The sequence below is a fragment of the Oryx dammah genome, unplaced genomic scaffold (assembly GCF_014754425.2).
Source record: "Oryx dammah isolate SB20612 unplaced genomic scaffold, SCBI_Odam_1.1 HiC_scaffold_29, whole genome shotgun sequence".
Classification (NCBI taxonomy): Eukaryota; Metazoa; Chordata; class Mammalia; order Artiodactyla; family Bovidae; genus Oryx; species Oryx dammah.
Window position 1 is genome coordinate 21706357 of NW_024070213.1, and position 7389 is coordinate 21713745.

General features: G+C 41.8%; 1 non-coding gene across 1 annotated transcript; it reads right to left on the bottom strand.

Annotated features, from left to right (window-relative positions):
* Positions 1-5558: 5558 nt before the first annotated feature.
* Positions 5559-5630, bottom strand: TRNAS-GGA. The gene has a single exon. It is a non-coding gene; the product is annotated as a tRNA-Ser (tRNA).
* Between the last annotated feature and the right edge of the window lie 1759 nt (positions 5631-7389).

A 7389-nucleotide genomic window follows, 5' to 3' on the forward strand; every position in this document is an offset into this window, starting at 1 on the left:
ATCCGAATCTCTTGCTTCTCCTGCATTGGCAGGTCGGTTCTTTACCACTGCGCCACCTGGGAAGCCCCCTTTTACTGTATATCTGTCTACTTCCTCATAGCTCAGTTGGTAAGTCATCTGCCTGCAATGCAGGAGACCTGGGTTTGATTCCTGGGTCGGGGAGATCCCCTGGGTCAGGAAGATCTCCTGAAGAAGGAAATGGCAACCCACTCCAGTATTCTTGCTGGAGAATCCCATGGAGAGAGGAGCCTGGCGGGCTACAGTCCACCGGATTGCAAGAGTTGGATATGACTTAGCAACTAAACCACCACCACCAAGTTTTGTTAAGCCCTTACTCCTTTGTCCAATAAGCCTGTTGCTGGTTAGCTAGTGAGTCACTTGCTTGTCCATTCTGTCCTGAAAACATGTCTTTGAGCTCCAAGTGATGGGGAATTGTCTTTTCGGTTCCAAAAGAAGAGTGGTAGCAGCATGCAGGTGAGGTGTGCTAACTCCACTGTAACTGATTTCTGTGCTGGCTTTTCCCACACATTCCTTTCAGGGGAGGAGTCCACAGGTGACTCCTGCCCAATATCCAACCTCTTTGAAACTCCCCAACTCAAGCTGTTCCCTCCAGCGCCAGCTTCAAACCAACATCCTTATTGTGTTTTCTGGGTGGGTCAAGAGCATGGAGACCATGAGAAGGTTTCTTATTCAACATGCTTCTGTTTGTGTATTTGTAATGGCTTGTTTGTGGTTCTTTACATAAGGATTTGGAGAGCCTGCTGTGTGCTAGGCATCTGCTAGCTGCTTGGCATCTGTTATTTCAGTAACTGGACATAATGAGTCATTTCTTGAGGAAACAGAAAAGCTTCTTCATGGCATTTTAAAACCACGGTGTGGTCACTCCTTATTCAACATCTTCAGTGATTTTTTTTAAAGATTTTTTTTTAAATGTGGACTATTTGAAAGTCTTTATTGAATTTGTTACAGTATTCCTTCTGTTTTATGTTTTGGTTTTTTGGTTCTTAGCTCCCCAAACAGGCTTCAAACCTGCATCCCCTCAAAATCGTAACCACTTGACCACAAGGGAAGTCCCCATGATTTCTTAAATTCATCCAAGGATGTTCAGGAAATTAGCATGGTGAGCTTATACTGACAAAATGAAGTTGACATTTGATCACATTCTAGTTAATCTGTGGCTTCTGTGTCCATTTCATTGATTTGAGTGGAATTCAAAGGGCTGAGGGTAAGGTGGGGTGTGCAAAAGATTCTCTCCTCCGTAGTTTTATATTTCAGCAAGTCTCTAGAAAATAAATGAATTTGACGTTTGGACTCTGCCATAGTATTCATATGAAAGTGTTAGTTGCTCAGTCCTGTCTGACTCTTTGCAATCCCATGAACAGTAACCTGCCAGGCTCCTCCATCCATGGGATTCTCCAGGCAAGAATACTGGAGTGGGTTGCCATTACTATCCTCCTGACCCAGGAATCAAACCCAGGTTTCCCACATTGCAGGCAAATTCTTTACCATCTGAGCCACCAGGGAAGCTCTAATATTCATGTGAAACCTCACCCCAAATCAGAACTTTAGGGTTGAGAGGACTTTGGTGACCAACCAGATTGTTCATTTTTTCCTTTGAGGATAATTAAAGGCAATATGTATACCTTTGTATGTTTGTATATGTTTTATAATGTGTAAGTTTATGTTTGGTTTATAATGTACTCACAGTTCAGTTCAGTTCAGTCGCTCAGTCGTGTCCAGCTCTTTGCGATCCCATGAATCGCAGCACGCCAGGCCTCCCTGTCCATCACCAACTCCTGGAGTTCACTCAGACTCACGTTCATCGAGTCAGTGATGCCATCCAGCCATCTCATCCTCTGTTGTCTCCTTCTCCTCCTGCCCCCAATCCCTCCCAACATCAGAGTCTTTTCCAATGAGTCAACTCTTCGCATGAGGTGGCCAAAGTACTGGAGTTTCAGCTTTAGCATCATTCCTTCCAAAGAAATCCCAGGGTTGATCTCCTTCAGAATGGACTGGTTGGATCTCCTTGCAGTCCAAGGGACTCTCAAGAGTCTTCTCCAAAACCACGGTTCAAAAGCATCAATTCTTCGGTGATCAGCTTTCTTCACAGTCCAACTCTCACATCCATATATGACCATAGGAAAAACCATAGCCTTGACTAGACGGACCTTAGTCGGCAAAGTAATGTCTCTGCTTTTGAATATACTGTCTAGGTTGGTCATAACTTTTCTTCCAAGGAGTAAGCGTCTTTTAATTTCATGTCTGGGGAGGCCTTACAAATGTACTCACAAGGTTATAGCAATTTAAAAGGAGACACTATTTTTCAAAAAATTTCTAAACCTGCCTAAGGGGAAAAAAAACTTTTGTTTTTCAGGATAACAGCTTTTGACTGAAGTCTCCTTTTTTTCAGAAGCGTGGTAGAAGATGTCGAGGGACAAACATGTATTTTAGATGGCTCTGGTCAGTGTCATTTTCCTAACAAATGCCAGTATTGTCCCCAGCCAGGTTCCAGGTGCTATCTTGGGAGGAGTACAGATAAAGTCTTATTTCACAGCTCACCTCTTTAGTGTGTTTGCCTAGGTGAACTCCAACTGATGTGTGATCACCAAGGGCGGTCTGGAAGGAGGCCAAAAGCCCAGCCAGGACAAAGTTCAGGCCAGTAGCTTACGTGGGAAAGAGAGCAGAGCCACCTCTGTGCTGGTCACCTGGGTAGGGTTCCAGAGGGAGGGGAGAAGAAGGAGACTGTGTCTCCTGAGACTGACAGTCTGACGTCGGCTTGGAGTTTATGGTACTGAGCAGCAGTGCAGTCATTTCCTGCCCCTTCTCCCCGACTCTGCAGACTCCCTGAGTCACCCACTGGCCAGTGGCCTGCGGCCAGGGGTTTCTTTTCCCTCTGACCTCGAGGAGTTGTGGGCAGTAGATACTGGAATTTTTACTTCTATTTATTTTTAAAAGTTCATCCTTTTTGGACTTCTATTTCTGTATATTTTTATAATGCACATAAAGCATTATTTTAATGACAACTTGTATGTATACAAGGATGAAAGTATATAAAAATATGTCAAAAAGGGGTGCATATTGGGAAAGTTTGAGACTTATTCTGATAATAGCCCTTTTAGAAATATTATGTTTCATTCTGAAATTAATTTTCAAACAAAACTCTGATATATCTTTATGGTTTAAAAAAATTATTTTGGGAACTTTCCTGGTGGTCTGAGTTCCCAGTGCAGGGGGCTGGGGTTCAATCGCTGGTCAGAGAACTAGATTCCATATAACGAAATCGAAGATTGAAGATCACACAATGAAGATCCAGTACAGCCAAATAAAATTATTATTAAGAGCAGTTTTGATATGCAGATGACACCACCCTTATGGCAGAAAGTGAAGAGGAACTAAAAAGTCTCTTGGTGAAAGTGAAAGAGGAGAGTGAAAAAGTTGGCTTAAAGAAAGTTGGCTTAAAGCTCAACATTCAGAAAACGAAGATCATGGCATCTGGTCCCATCAGTTCATGGGAAATAGATGGGGAAACAGTGTAAACAGTGTCAGACTTTATTTTTTTGGGCTCCAGAATCACTGCAGATGGTGACTGCAGCCATGAAATTAAAAGACGCTTACTCCCTGGAAGGAAAGTTATGACCAACCTAGACAGCATATTCAAAAGCAGAGACATTACTTTGGCAACAAAGGTCCATCTAATCAAGGCTATGGTTTTTCCTGTGGTCATGTATGGATGTGAGAGTTGGGCTGTGAAGAAAGCTGAGCACCAAAGAATTGATGCTTTTGAACTGTGGTGTTGGAGAAGACTCTTGAGAGTCCCTTGGATTGCAAGGAGATTCAACCAGTCCATTCTAAAGGAGATCAGCCCTGGGTGTTCTTTAGAAGGACTGATGCTGAAGCTGAAACTCCAATATTCTGGCCACCTCATGTGAAGAGTTGACTCATTGGGAAAGATTCTGATGCTGGGAGGGATTAGGAGCAGGAGGAGACAGGGACGACCGAGGATGAGATGGCTGGATGGCATCACCGACTCGATGGACGTGAGTTTGAGTGAACTCCGGGAGTTGGTGATGGACAGGGAGGCCTGGCATGCTGTGATTCATGGGATCACAAAGAGTTGGACATGACTGAGTGACTGAACTGAACTGTATTATTTTGTATAATAATACAAAAAAATTATTTTTAAGAGCAGTTTTAAGTTCACAGCAAAATAGAGAGGAAGGTATAGAGATATGCTGCTGTCCCCATGTGTGTATGCTACTGCTGCTGCTGCTAAGTCGCTTCAGTCGTGTCCGACTCTGTGCGACCCCTTAGATGGCAGCCCACCAGGCTCCCCCATCCCTGGGATTCTCTAGGCAAGAATACTGGAGTGGGTTGCCATTTCCTTCTCTAATGCATGAAATAGCCTCCTCCATTATCAACATCCCCCTCTGGAGGGGGACATACTTTACAATCAATGAACCCACATTGACTCATCATAATTTCTTGAAGTCCATAGTTTATCTTAGAAGTCACTCTTGGTATTATACCTTCTATGGGTTTGGACAAATGTGTAATGACTTAGTATCTGTCTACTACTGTAATATTTTATTTTCACTGCCCTATAAATCCTTGCTCCACCTGTTTGTCCCTCCCTGTGCCCTAAAAGCCTGGCAACCACTATTATTTTTACTGTCTCCATAGTCTTGCCCTTTTCAGGATGTCATATGGTTGGAATCATGCAGTATATATATATATGCATAATATATATATATTTATTGCTATTTAGTCACTAAGTTGTGTCTGACTCTTTGCAACTGCATGGACTGCTGCATGCCAGGCTTTCCTGTCCTTCACCATCTCCTGGAGCTTGCTAAAATTCATGTCTATTGAGTCATTGATGCCATCCAACCATCTCATCCTCTGTCATCCCCTTCTCCTCCTGCCTTTCAGCTTTTCCAGCATTAGGGTCTTCTCCAAAGAGTCAGCTCTTCACATCAGATGGCCAAAGTGTTGGAGCTTCAGTTTCAGCATCAGTCCTTCCAATGAATATTTAAGGTTGATTTCCTTTACGATTGACTGGTTTGATCTCCTTGCTGTCTAAGTGACTCGCAAGAGTCTTCTCCAGCACCACAATTTGAAAGCATCAATTCTTCAGCGCTCAGCCTTCTTTATGGTCCACCTCTCTAGCTGTTGAGATTAGCTTTCATGGCATGATACCTCGTTTCTTAGGACTGAATAACATTCCATTGCCTGGATGTATCATAGTTAATCCACTCACCTATCGAAGGACACCTAGGTTGCTTTCAAGTTTGGGGAATTATGAATAAAGTTGCTGTAAACATTCCTGGGCAGGTTTTTTCCCCTCCCACTTCTCCTTTAATGTGGTAAAATACACATAAAATTTACCATGTTAACTATTTTAAAGTATACAGTTAAGTAAGTAAGTAAGTAATTAAAGTCACTCAGTCGTGCCTGACTCTTTGCGACCCCATGGACTGTAGCTTACCAGGCTCCTCCCTCCATGGGATTCTCCAGGCAAGAGTACTGGAGTGGGTTGCCATTTCCTTCTCCAGGGGATCTTCCCAACCCAGGGATCGAACCCAGGTCTCCTGCATTCCAGGCAGACACTTTAACCTCTGAGCCACCAGGGAAGCCCAAAGTATACAGTTAGGTGATATTATACACGTTCACATTGTTATGCAACCGCTACCACCATCTGTCCCCACAGTTCTTTCATCTTGCAAAATTGAAACTCTACCCATTAAACAACTCCCCATTCTCCCCTCCCCTCAAACCACCATTATACTATTCATCCTTATGATCTTGTCTAAGTACCTCATGTAAGTAGAGTCTACTGTATTTGTCTTTTGGTTACTGGATTATTTCATTTAGCATAATGTCCTCAAGGTTGATCCATGTTCTAGCATATTGCAGAATTTCCTTAAAAAAAACAAAGACAAGATAATATTTCATGGTATGTATAGACCACCTTTAAGCTTATCTACTCATCTGTTAAGCACGCACTTGGATTGCTTCCATGTTAGTCTGCTATGAACATGGGTATACAAATATCTCTTTGAGACCCAGCTTGCAATTCTTTCAGGTATATATACCCAGAAGTGAAATTGCTAGATCATAGATAATTTTTAATTTTTTGAAGAAGCATTAAACTATTTTCCATAGCAGCTGTACCACTTTCTATTTATACAAACAGTGCACAAGCATTCCAATTTCTACATCCTCAGCAAAACTTATTGTTTTCTGGTTTTTTGTTTCTTTTAAAAAATATATTTATTTATCTGGCTGCATCTGGGTCTTAGTTGCAGCATGAAGGACCCTTCCTTGCGGCACACAGACTCTCTACTTGGGCTTTAGTAGCTGTGGCACGTTGGCTTGGTTGCTCCTCAGTTTGTGGGACCTTAGATCCCTGAGCAGAGATCGAGCCCAGGCAGATTCTCAACCACTGGACCACCAAGGAAATCCCTCACTATTTTCTTATCATTGTACTGTACTTTGATCCATTTTTAGTCTTCCTTTCTTTCTGCCTCTTTCCTTCCTTTTTTTAAAAAAACTATGTTTATAACTACCATTTCCCCCCAAAGCACCACTTTTGCCACTTTCCATACGTTTTGGTAAATTGTGTTTTCATTTTCACTCACCTGCAACTACTTTCTGATTTTCCTTGTGATTTCTTCCTTGATCCATTGGTTGTTTAAAAATGTGTCATTTGGTTTCTCCACAGTTTCATCAGTTTCTAGCTTTCCTTTTGTTACCAGTTTCTAACTTTATCTGGTTACGGTCAGATACCATACTGAGCCTGAATCTGTGGCCTGGCTTGCACGGTGTCTTGCCTGCACTTGAGAATGATGTATGTGCTATTGGGTAGGGTGTTCCGTATACTATGTATGTTAGAGTTAATTGGTTTATTTTAAGTCCTCTATTTCCTTGCATTTGTCTGGTGGTTCTATCCATTATTATAAGTGGGGTATTGAAGTTGCCAGTATTTTTTAGAACTATTTCTCTCTTAAATTCTGCCAACTTTTGCTTCACTTATTTTGATGGTCTGTCATTTGGCATATGAATGTTTACAGTTGTTACATCATCTTGCTGTACTGAACATTTTATAATATATAATGCTTTTCTTTGTAAACTTATTTGATTTAAAATCTATTTTGTCTGACATTAGTATAGCATCTCTGCTCTCTTTTGATTACTCTTTGGATGGAATGTCTTTTCTATCTTTTTATTTTCAATCTCTGTGTCTTTGGAGCTCAAGTGTGTCTCTTGTAGACAGCATATGGTTGGATCATATGCTTTTATCCATTCTGCTAATCTCTGTCCTTGGAGGGTTTAACCCATTTACATTTAAAGTAATTACTCATAAGGAGGGACTTCTGTTATTTTGCTATT